Raw genomic sequence first — 12,804 nt, forward strand, 5'->3', positions numbered from 1 at the left:
GCTTCTGGGACGCCCTCAGGGGACGCGGGGGCGGGAGCCCGTGACGCAGGGGTCCTGAAGCTGCGCAAGGCTAGCGGGTGGGAACCGGTGCATGGCACCGCACCCCTAGCAGAGACTTCTGCTTGCAGAATTCAGAGTTGCTTTTCCGAATAAGTCTGTGCAGCCAACTGCCGTGTACCCTGCAGAGAGAGAAGAAATCGGAGGGGAGTGGGAGAGAAAAACTCGATTTGACAATATCGATTTATAGGGAGAGGACGTTAATCCTGGAGACGTGATAAATCTTTTCCTGTAAGGCGAAAAAAGTGGAGGAGCGTGCTAAATGAACAGACCCATCTCGTGAGAGTCTGCGATTGGTTGGAGACATTTCAGCAGAAAAAGCGATCGATTGGAGCAGAAGTAATTTCTCAGTGCGCTGTTTCGTGTGTTCATTGCGTTCATGGAACAATTATTTGGTGAGCTTTTACCCAGCAAATATGTACGTCCGAAGCGCGTGCCACCCTAGGTACTGGAGAGGGATCAGAGACCCAGCCCCAGCCTCCTTTCTTTGCTGGAATTTACAGCAGGGCAGAGAGATGGCGAGGTTATCACCTTTTTACCCTAGTCAAGTGTACCCTGTTTTGCACCTTCCTTTGATGAATAAACCACTAGTTATCCCAGCGGAGGCTGCATCAGCTGTTGTTGACTTCTCTTTTATTTGCATATAATTCTCAGGACTTCTTCACTGAGCTCATAAGAAAGACTCCTCTAGACTGCCTACCCTCATGACAATTTTTGCCTAGTCTCCCTAATATTATTGAACATTTTCTAATGTGTTGTTGTTGTTGTTGTTCCAGAAATCAGAGTTATATGTTTCCCATTTATTTGAAAACAACCCCAACAATGATTTTTTTCCTAGACTTCTGACATCACCCCTTGAATATAGCAAAGCAAGTTATATAATTAAATATTGTGGTTAACAGAATTCAGCATGGCCTCCATTGTCTCGGCCTTCTGGTGAGATATCCTTTTAACATACCCTCTTTGGTGCGGGATAAACCTGTGATTTGAGGAAATATCATTCCACAATCAGGCCCCAAGTCAGTCCACTTTAAATTCATAAAATGGTGATTTTCCTGAATGGGCCTGGCCTAATCAGGAACCTTTAAAAGGGACTGTACCTTTCCTGAAGTCAGATTCCAAAGGTGAAGAGGGCCTGTGGAGGGACACTTGGCCAGGACCTGGGTCCAGTCTCTGTTTGCTGAGAGTGGTTTTTGGTTTACAGCTAAAAAAAGCCACAAGGGCCTTAGTTCTACAACTGCAAGGAAATGATTTCTGCCAATGATCTAAGGGAACTTGGAATACTATCTTTTCTTAGGGGAACCTCTAGATTAGGATACAACCCAATGAACACCTTGATTTCAGTTCTGTAAGACACTGAGCAGAGAATCCATCTGTATTAGCTAGCATTCTCCAGAGAAACATAGATACATATAGGTACATATAGATGTGGAAGGAGATTTATTATGGGAATTTGCTCATGCTATCATGAAGGCCAGAGATGTGATTCAGTCTGAAGGCCAGGGCAGGAGAGGTCTAGCATAAATCCCAGAGTCCAGAGGCCTGAGAACTGGGAGCTGCTGTGTCAGAAGGTAGAAGATGAGTGTCCCAGCTCCAGAAGAGAGAGTTCGCCCTTCCTTTGCCATTTTTCCCCCTCATCAGACCCTCAATAGATTGAATGATGCCCACTGATGCTGATAATGGATAACATTGCCAATATCTTCCCCCAAACACTGTCAGGTATACCTAGAAATAATTGCACCTATTAGGTAGTAGTTAGTAACGGGCAATGGAATGCATAGCAAGGTCATTGGTTTACTTTAAGTTACTCTTAAAGTTGTCTTTAAGTTACTGTCAAGGCTGATGAGTAAATAATTTGTAGCAGATAACCTGTAGAAAAACATAGGTACACAAACTTTCAGGATAAACAAAAGTAAAAGGAGCTTTGATTGGGGGAATACATCAAGAAAGAAGGATTTATGGGATTAACTTTCGACAGGACCTATAAAGTTCAAAATAAAATTAGAATTATGACCCAAGGGTCTCCTACTATCTCAGAAGGGGGATTCTTTAGTGGCACAGGCATAGCATGGTAACCTCTGACCCATAACTGACCTGTCACACTGACCCCAGTATCCACATGAATAGGACTGACTTGTCGATGAAGCCCCCCCACCCCCGAAATAGGATGGCCACCATGACAGTTCCAGAGAGGACCAACTAAGGTCAAAAACTCCAGTGCAGGAGGCAAGAGAGGAGTTGAACTCCTGATTGGTGCATGTTGCTGAAGGAGGACCCCAATTCTCAAAACAACCATAAAACAGCAATAAATTTGAAGATGACAAGAGTTTCCTTTGTCATTCTCTGCTTGGAGACGGCCACTCTCCCTTGAGAGTGCTCTCTGCTTGAGCCTCGCTCTACTGTCACCCCAATCTCACCTCACTTCCATGTTATCTTCACTTATAATAAATTTCTCTTACAGGACTTTCAGTGTCTGACTTTAAGTTTTCTTTCATTGGAACACAAGAATGGAGGTTTGGAGACTTTGCTCCCTGCTCTCCTGTGACACATCCAATTATCTGGACATCCTCTAGCTCAATACATTGACACTTAAAATTGACTATCACACCAGCCTTGGTGTGCTCAGACTTCCAATCTATGGAAAGTGTGAGATAATAAATTTGTGTTGTTTTAATCTAGTAAAGTTGGTTGTAGGTTGTTATACAGTAAAAGAAAACTAAAACTAATTGAAGGATGAAAAAGGATTGATATGATTGAGATCCCTCTTCCCCTACTTGGGATATAGTCCCCTTCTCTCTATCCCTGACACAGTATCCTATGATCCTCATCTTTCTGGATGTGAGCAGTTGTTTCTCCTCAGACTTTAACTGTTCCTGATATCACAGCTCTGATCAAGTCTAAAGCTTACATTTTAAAAGAGTTTTCTGGCCAGGCAGCTCGGGTGGCTGAGACCGGAGGATCTCCAGTTCAAAGCCAGCCTCAGCAATGGTGAGGTGCTAAGCAACTCAGTGAGACCCTGTCTCTAAATAAAATGCAAAATAGGGCTGGGGAAGTGACTCAGTGGTCAAGTGCCCCTGGGTTCAATCCCTGGTACCCCCCCCCATCTCCCCCAAAAAAGAGGTTTGTTTCCTGTCTTCTGTCAGATAAATCAGAGGGAGGAGAGGCAAGTCAGTTTATTCAAGTTTCTCTTTAACCCCAAGATTCCCCCACACATCCAAATTCCAGCATATTTATCAACAACATTCTCTTTTAAACCTTAACAATTTTCTAAGCTACTTTGATTTTAGCCTTGACCATTCATCTGCAGGCATCCCTTGTGGGTCCAAGGGATTGCAGAAAAAGAGCTGCGTGGAAAGCATAGAAGAGATAAGGTAGCGACCTTCCTGCACTGAAAAGGAGAGAGAAAATCAAAGAAAGGAGAAATTGGAAAAGAGTAAGTGAGGAGAAAAGGGGAGGTTGGTAGGAATAGGATATGGTGTGGGAGGCCAACCTTATGGGTGACTGAGTTACACTCCCCAGCTGGGTGCTGAGGCGCTCAGTCACAGAAATGGGTGTGTCTTGCTACAGCCCCATGGGTGAAGCTACGCTCACCTGTTCCTTTGTAATATAACCCCTTGCACTGTTTAGGATAGAATCTTCCATGGAAGTGCCTTGTGTGTGTCCCCTCCTCTTACTGTGCCCTTGGGTGTGGCCTACCCAGGTGTCAGTCAACCTGCTGACAGTGGGCATCATGAAGATAGACTCAGCCCCTGAAACCTGACCCCTTGCCTCATTTGAATAGTTTCTCCTCAATAAAAGGGGTCAGCGCGTGCTCTCGCTCTCTCTCTTTCTGTGGACCCTTAAGGTCAGAGGAGCCGTCACAGCAACCCCAAAGAAAAAGGTATTTGTGTCTCTTGTGTGGTTATTTCGTACAGCCCAGTTAGCCCAGTTTATTTATTTTTTTTTAATTTTTTATTGTGGGTTGTTCAAAACATTACAAATTTCTTGACATATCATATTCCACACTTTGATTCAAGTGGGTTATGAACTCCCACCTTCACCCCATACACAGATTGCAGAATCACATCAGTTACACATCCATTGATTTACATATTGCCATACTAGTGTCTGTTGTGCTCCGCTGCCTTTCCCATCCTCCACCCTCCCCCCTCCCCACCTCTCCCCTCCTCTCTCTCTACCCCCTCCACTGTATAACCCTGAGGGTCTCCTTCCATTACCATGCAATTTCCCTTCTCTCTCCCTTTCCCTCCCACCTCTCATCCCTGTTAAATGTTAATCATCTTCTCCTGCTCTTCGTCCCTACTCTGATCTTAGTTACTCTCCTTATATCAAAGAAGACATTTGGCATTTGTTTTTTAGGGATTGGCTAGCTTCACTTAGCATAATCTGCTCTAATGCCATCCATTTCCCTGTAAATTCTATGATTTTGTCATTTTTTAATGCAGAGTAATACTCCATTGTGTATAAATGCCACATTTTTTTTATCCATTCGTCTATTGAAGGGCATCTAGGTTGGTTCCACAGTCTTGCTATTGTGAACTGTGCTGCTATGAACATCGATGTAGCAGTGTCCCTGTAGCATGCTCTTTTTAGGTCTTTAGGGAATAGACCAAGAAGGGGAATAGCTGGGTCAAATGGTGGCTCCATTCCCAGCTTTCCAAGAAATCTCCATACTGCTTTCCAAATTGGCTGCACCAATCTGCAGTCCCACCTAGCCCAGTTTAACTAGAGTGACCCCTGAGCCTTTTAGTCGTGAGAACAGAAACCTGGCAATATGGGATGGTGACCTGGGACAAAGAGGTCCAATCACTTTTCAACAGGTCAGAGTCAATCAGTGTCTTACTTCAGGATAAATAGGAAAGGAGAAAAATCTTGTAGTTGAGTCAACTTTGGAAAGATGTAAGAATTAGCATGTGGGTTATATGTTTACGTGTGAATTTTTGTTTATGTAAGGATATTTTCAAGTGAAGACTGAAAAAATTGTAATATCAAAGAACTTTCTGGGACATTGAGCCAAGAAGCCTGAGAACCTTTTTTAAAATTCTGTTGTCTCCTTGGTGTTGGCTCAACTGTACATTCAGGTCTAGGTACCTGAGTTTCTAAATTCATCTCCTAAATGTTGGCTCTTGGCCATGGGGAATTTCCTACAATAGTGTCTAGGAAATGCCCTATAAACTGTTAGAATTTACCAGAAAAAGGAGAGAGAACTGTGTGATCCCATATATCAATGCTTTCTCATTAATTAATTTATTTATTCATTTATGTAATAGCTCATTACTCAATCAACAAATATTTTTGGAACATCCACTATGTCCTAGGAGACAGACATTGAGGACATAATAATAAAAATATTAAAATATGATTCTTATGTGGAGATAGGGATTCAGGAGAGGAGATGAGCATTATTAAGGTAAGGGCACAACTAATGTAGATTTATAACTGTGACAAGTGTCGCGACCCCTTGCCCGCAAGGAAGACGCAACTTGGGAATCTTCTTTCAACAGTTTATTCAGGCCCCTGATATTTCTTCTTCTCCTTCTCGGATGCCCCTCCCAGCCTTAATAAAGCATCTCAAGCCCAATGCGAAGCTGCTACGTGGAGCTTTCTCATAGGGTGGTAAGGGATTGCGTGCCAATTCTCCATATAAGGAGTTGTTTATCACAGGCCACAGTGGAAGCCGGCGCCATCTTCTAATGGCGGCCACAGTCTATTAGAACGGCTCACCACAGTTCCCCCTTCTGTTTATAAAACAATGCAGGCGAAAGTAGAGGTCCTATCCCACTGTGCAGAAGTGGCTGCAATGTATGGTTCAGTCCTAAGGAGGCGCCTTCCCCAGACCTGACCCCATATCAGCCGACGCCTTTTTTCGTAGGGCGGGGCGTGGACGTCAAACCCGCATGCAATAGGACATGCTTTCCTTGAGGTCCACGTCAAGGATCACTCAAGTGCAGTGCCTTGCCTTGCATCCTGCATTGTGATGATGGTGGACGAAGGGGGATAGCTGAGGCTGAACTGTGGCTGTTTATAATGACAAACAAGTTGACAGCACCCTGAAAGAAAGGCATGGACTTTAAGGCGATAGAAAAGCACTAGTGTGGAAACCCATCTGCGTGCAATGGCAGTAAGACCGGCAGAGTGCAAGGGCTTTCCAACACTAAGAGAATAACAAGGAAAGTCATGTCGATCCCAGTGCAATGTTATAATAACTTGGGGTGTAACGACCATGACAAAGGTTTACTGCTTAAGATGCGCAAGCCAGACTTGAGGCGAGTTGCCATTTTCTAAAGCTGCAAGAGCTTGTATGATCATAGCCTTTTCTTGTGCATGGCGAGTTTTAAGGCGACAGAGAAGCCACAAACAAAGTACAACACCGAAGCAACACATAGCACCAAAAATGCCTACCCCCACCCACTCTTTGAAGAAGGAAAAAGCAGAAGATATCCAATCGGTGAATTGACCCAAAGTCACGGGATCGACACGGGTACTGTTCAAGACAGCTATCTGGGTTAGTTGAGACTGGATCATGTTTTCTGCTTCCATGGACCAGGTTCCGGATAAATATTCCCCGATGATGTGGGAGGCATTTCTGGAATCATAAAATCTGACAGAGGTTATACATAAATGTGCACGTTGATCAACACAACCCAAATGTACTAGGTCAGACAATTCCTCAACTTGAGCTTGAAGCAGATCTATCCTTTGATTAGCAGCCAGAATCCCAGATAAAATGTGTTGATTAATTCTACTTTGAGATTCAAGTATGGTGGATGTTTGTTGAATAACCTGATTAATAGTGGCAGCAGTTTGTACCTGGCTGGCCATGGCTACTCCAGCTATAACTGCTGCAGCAGCAGATACCGCCACAGCTGTCACTATGGCTGCCGTAATTCCAAAATCTCTATGGGCTCTAATCAGTTCAACAATAGGAAATGACTCTGGATCTGCAGTAACCGGGATCGGGACAAAGGTTGGAAATTTCATAACCATTGCCGTAGTCCAGGAGCCATTCCAACACTCAGACAAATAACAGGTAATATTAGAACAATTAAGCATCCCCTGTAATGTAACATTAGCCAAAAGAAACAGGAACGGAGATTGGAGACGGACTGCTGCGGAGGGTAATGTAGCATTAGATAATTGTGAATTATTTGCAGAAATTTTAAGCCTCCTACCTCGCTCCGAGTCTTGGGTACTGCCAGAAACATTAAACAGCCAACTTTGGACTCCTAATATTTCCCTGGGGAAACACAAGCGCGGACTAGACTAGCCCAATCTGAGGGAGTCATGCAAAATCTAATAAGTCCCTCCACCTGAGTGAGAGTGAAAGCGGCATCTATGCCATAAGTGCGGACAGATTCTGCCAAGGTTTTAATTATCTTAAAGTCTAAAGGCTCATGATATCTTCCCCTGTTATTGTCCTGAAATACAGGGTATGCAAGTCCCATATCTGTATTAACTGTCCTCCAAACTTGTGCATGAAAAGATCTCCCGGAACCTTGGCTCCCCCCACATACGGAGGTGGGGCAATCGGCACCATATCTTCTTCTAGATATTCTACCTCCTCCTCCTCAGAGTTTTGTTGACCGATGTTAACTCCCTTCCCCTTCTTACAGTAGGCCTGCGTGCCCTGTGTCTCCTTTTTCTTCTTTTTCATTTTTATCTTATGTAGTTGTTGTAACAATATATCAAGGTCCTCAGAACTCTCTGAGTCGCTTGTGTTCTCAGGCGTTTTTAATTCGGTCAAGTCTGGGTAGAGCCTTCTCCTATTTTTATCTTCAGGCTCTTTTGCCTTCTCACTACTGTTACTTTTAATACTCTCTGCCACTTCACTACATGATCCTTCAGATTTTTCCTCATGCAGCTGCTCAAGAATAGCTTGACCCTCACTTACAGCTTCCTGGCATTTACCATCTGTTATACATCCTCTAACTAACTTCCAAAGTGGTATAACGCCACCCTCTAAGGTGCCTTGCTCACGAGCGAAATCTAGATCTTTCCCTAATTTGTCCCAGCTAGGAATCGTAAGACTCCCTGAAAAAGCAAACCAAGGAGCCGCTATATCAGCTTCTCTTAAAAACATCTGCAAAGTACTCTGCTTTATCTTAAGTCCTTTTGAATGTAACAACCCATCTAGGGCCAACAAAATTGGGCTTGAAGAAGCAACGCCCATAATGTTTTTAGAGCTATAAAGAAAGTGAAAGTACAAAAGTCCCCGCTCTCTTCCTTTTACAGGGGAGCGTCCCTGTCGTCACAACAACAAAAGAAGCACAAAAAACAAAAGCGAAATGACACAACAAAAGAAACACAGAAAACAAAAGCGAAAGTACACAGTGCAGCTGCAATAAAATGTAATGCTCTCTCTTTCTTTACAGAGGAGCTGCCCCGCTTTGGTCGCGGATCCCACTTACCTGGGACTAACCCCGCTTTGATAGCGGATCCCACTTACCTGGGACTAACCGGTGCACCACCCCTGACTGCTGAAAGTTCTGGTTCCCGGGTCTCGGCACCACTTGTCGCGACCCCTTGCCCGCAAGGAAGACGCAACTCGGGAATCTTCTTTCAACAGTTTATTCAGGCCCCTGATATTTCTTCTTCTCCTTCTCGGATGCCCCTCCCAGCCTTAATAAAGCATCTCAAGCCCCAATGCGAAGCTGCCACGTGGAGCTTTCTCATAGGGTGGTAAGGGATTGCGTGCCAATTCTCCATATAAGGAGTTGTTTATCACAGGCCACAGTGGAAGCCGGCGCCATCTTCTAATGGCGGCCACAGTCTATTAGAACGGCTCACCACAGACAAGTGCTGTAAGTAAAAGATACATAGTGCTACGACCCTCCTATCACCTAAATATAGCCTTACAAATTAGGAAATGTGCCCAGAAAGTACATTTCAATTAATATCTCAGACATGAACCAGAATTAATTAAGATAACGGTTCAGATAGAAGGAACCACGCGTCCTTCTAACCCTAATCTTTACAAAGAAAAATCTGGAAGCCAACCTAGACTTCATAGCAACACATACTCCATTGCCGGGTTTCTGTTCGCAATTAAAAGGCTCAGGGGTCACTCCAGGTAAACTGGGCTAACTGGGCTGTGCAAAATAACCACACAAGAAACACAAATATTTTTTTTCTTTTGGGTCGCTGTGACGGCTCCTCTGTCCTTAAGAGTCCGCAGGAAGAGAGAGAGAGAGCAAGCACGCGCTGACCCTTTTTATTGAGGAGAAGCTAATTCAAATGAGGCAAGGGGTCAGGTTTCAGGGGGCTGAGTCCAGCTTCATGATGTCCACTGTTAGCAGGTTGACTGACATCTATAGGCCACACCCAAGGGCATAGTAAGAGAACAGGACACATACAAGGTTCTTCAATGGAATATTCTACCCTAAACAGGGCAAGGGGTTATATTACAAAGGAACAGGTGAGCATAGCTTCACCCATGGGGCTGTAGGAAGCCACGCCCAGGCACAAAGACACAGTCACTCAAACCCTAGAAGAGCGTGGCAGTCTAGCAGCCTGGGTGCCTGAGGCCACATCGCCCAGCAGGGGAGTTAACTCAGTCACCTGTGTGAGGTTGGGTTCCCACACCCTGTGTCTCAATCTGCCCCTTCTTTCTCCATCCTCCCTGGGTAACACTGGTCTCCTTTCTCTTCAAAAGACTGGTTTTCCTTGGAGAACATGCACAACACTACCTGTATTCTCCTGGCTGGGGCACCTGCCATTTGCAGCCCTTCTTTTTAGGAGAAGATGGCCAGAATCTCATTGGAAGATTCTTCTGCCCAGAGGAATCAAAGCCACCATAAATAGCCATCTTAAATCTTAATATCTCAAATACTCAAGCCACCCTAAATCTTACTATCTCAAATAATTAACAAATAATAAAATACAAACACTCAGAAATATATTTACAAAAGTGAAGCCCCTGATAGATCTAGTCCACATGGGCTCTGGAACTAGACAAAGACAAAATGGCTCCCATGGTTTATTTAAGGGGGTACATCAAAGGCAGGGATAAGGTTCAATGGTGGAGTCTTGCTTTGTGATGCCTTATGGTCAGCAGGTTGCTTGACATCTTGGCAGGTCACCCTCATCCCAGGTGCTTGCGGGATCTTAGGCAGAGCTTGAGGGGGAAGTTCACCTGTATCAGGTGAGCAATCCCTGAGTGGGTGCTACAGGGAGTTCACAGGGCCAGACTTATCTCCTCATTAGACTCCTGTGCCCAATAGTCCACACACAGCCCACGCACAGCTCATGACACCCTCCCATTTCACCCTCATAGTGTAATGCCAGATTCATGGGACCCCAATAGAACTCCAGGAGCCGAATCCGATGCAATCACACAAGAATCTTTATAGCAAGCCCGAGCCTGACTCACAACTGTTTCCGACTTAGCGGTCCCAGGGAGTGAGTCCCAGTCCTTTGTTCAGTGAGATTTTATAGGTTTTGGGGGATACTCTGTGCATCACAACATCACACAGCAAATCATTACACACCGTGGAAAATCAACAACTCTTAACATTGATTAGCACATTCACTGGTGGGAACAAGTTGGGTAGGGGTGATTGGTTAGTACAAGAGGGGGATTCGTTTGAACTGATTGGTTTAGGCCACGAGGGGAGTACGTGCTAAACTACATGGTTTCCCAACACGTTATCAACCACCATAAACTACTGGGGGGTCATCTGGCATCATCCCAGGTATTTTCCCTGTCTCATGCTGATTGGAGGTTGCTAGGGGGGTTTGATGGGTCCTACCTAGCCTACCTGAATCAGGTACACCTGGTGCTACAGACCTCTCCTGTTATTTGTAGACAAAAAACTCAGCAGGGTGGGTATGTGCTTAGGAGTGCTCTGTGGGTCATTCCAAGGACAAGGGTCACGCCCCCTTCCTTAGGACAGGCCTTGAGGTAGAAGCTGCTGTTATTTATTTATTTTCAAAAATGGAGTCACATCAGTTTCTCAATAGACCATACTATTCTTAAGGGTAAGCAATGAAGTAAAATACCAAGAGTGGAGTGAAAAACAAGAAGGACATTGTCTTGAGCCAGCCATGTTCTGTAAGCTATGCACATTTGAGCATATGAGGGGACTGGCCTGACCCTACTGCCTGATTGGGCTGTGTGACATACATGTGCCCTGCCTTTGATCCCACACAGCACCTGAGATGGGTGTGGCTTTACAAGATGTCTGACAGTCTGCTGACCACAAGACACCACCAAGGAAGACTCCACCCTTCAAAACCCCCTTGCCTTATTTGGGTGGAACTTTCTCGAATGTTTTTTCCCCAATAAATAGAAGGTTTCAGGTGTGCTTGCTCTCTTGCTCCTTCCAGCACTGGAGCTGACCCTTGAGGTCAACAAGCCGTCCTGCCTTAGAAATTTATGTTCACGGGCTGTGTGGGGTGGTTTTTTTGTGGTTTTTTTGCCATTTTTTAGTTATTGATATAGCCAGCTCCTATGAACCCAATTTATATCACCAGTCGGGCCATCTGATGAGAGGACATTCTGAGCAGATACAACAAAATCAGAAAATTAAATATAAGGTTCAATGTAACTGTCAAAAAGAATTTCTTTAAAAATTTTTTAAATTATTTATTCTTTTAGATATACATGATAGTAGAATGTATTTTGATATATCAAATATACATGGAGTATAACTTCCCATTTTTTTGGTTGTACACCATGTGGAACTGTGATAGTAGAAGCAAATGTGACTCCATCTTGTTTTGTGACTCCATTCTGTAAAACAACCATGCCAAGGTGAAGGGTCATGACTGGGGCAAGATTTTTTTCCTTTTGCTACAGAAACCTTTAAGAACACAAAACTACCTAATGGGATATTGTTTCTGTAACTAGGGTAATGAGGCTCTGTTTCTGTAACTGGGGTGACTGGGCTAACTGTGACTGATTAAGCTTCCCTCCACCTGACCCCACTCTCCCGCCTCTGTAACCCGACTTGCTTGCATTGGCTGGACCCCCAAACATCCCTTTTGTGGTTTTCAGGCTTATAAGGAGTGCTCTTGCAATTGTTCAGGGATGATCAGGGGAACAGCTTTATGTTATGGTCAGCCACCACCGGTGTGCTTCAATAAAGGCTTGATTTGATTATACGTGAGTGGTCTGGAAGTCAGTTTATGAAACCCCGGGACGAAGCTTTAACTATAACATCTGGGGGCTCGTCCAGGATCCATTTCTTCCCTACCCTCACGCCAAATTTGCCTCCAACAATGGGCCTTTGGACCTCGGCCCCGGAGTAGAGGGGAGCTCCTGAGAGACGTTCCTCAGCCTCACTCCAGGGGGGACCACAATCTGTCCTGGGACACTCTGAAAAGCCTCCTGTTGGCCTGTCAGACCGGGTGAGTCAACTCCTCTAGGGAAAAGGTCAGATTGGACGCAGTCGCTTACATCTTTCCTGGGACAGGACAAGACGTTGTCAATGTCTCCCTGGAGAGCTCCCTGTGTGACCTCATCTGTCTCTATCTGGGGGCAGGACGAGACATCGTCTCTGTCCCACTGGAGGCCTCCCTGCAGGGCCTCATCTGTCTGGGGGCAGGATGAGACGTGGTCTCTGCCCCATTAGAGATCTCCCTGTATGACTTCAGCGATTGTTGCTTGTCCTGTGTCTGTTCTGCTGTTTGTAGTTTCTCCAGCGTCTTCTTGCTGTTTGTCATTGGTCCAGTGTCTGTTCCTCGGCCGTTTGTCCTGTTTATCTGTCCGTGTGTTGTGCGGGGCCCTTTTCTGGTTCCCATAACCGC

General features: G+C 45.0%; 1 long non-coding RNA gene across 1 annotated transcript; it reads left to right on the forward strand.

Annotated features, from left to right (window-relative positions):
- Nucleotides 1-39: 39 nt before the first annotated feature.
- On the forward strand, nt 40-8,701 carry LOC124097469 (uncharacterized). The gene is made up of 2 exons (XR_009227415.1): nt 40-452; nt 8,430-8,701. It is a non-coding gene; the product is annotated as an uncharacterized LOC124097469 (long non-coding RNA).
- Nucleotides 8,702-12,804: the final 4,103 nt, after the last annotated feature.

The sequence above is a fragment of the Marmota monax genome, unplaced genomic scaffold, assembly GCF_021218885.2.
Source record: "Marmota monax isolate L192 unplaced genomic scaffold, Marmota_monax_Labrador192_F-V1.1 WCK01_AAM20220418_F8-fsc00020, whole genome shotgun sequence".
NCBI lineage: Eukaryota > Metazoa > Chordata > Mammalia > Rodentia > Sciuridae > Marmota > Marmota monax.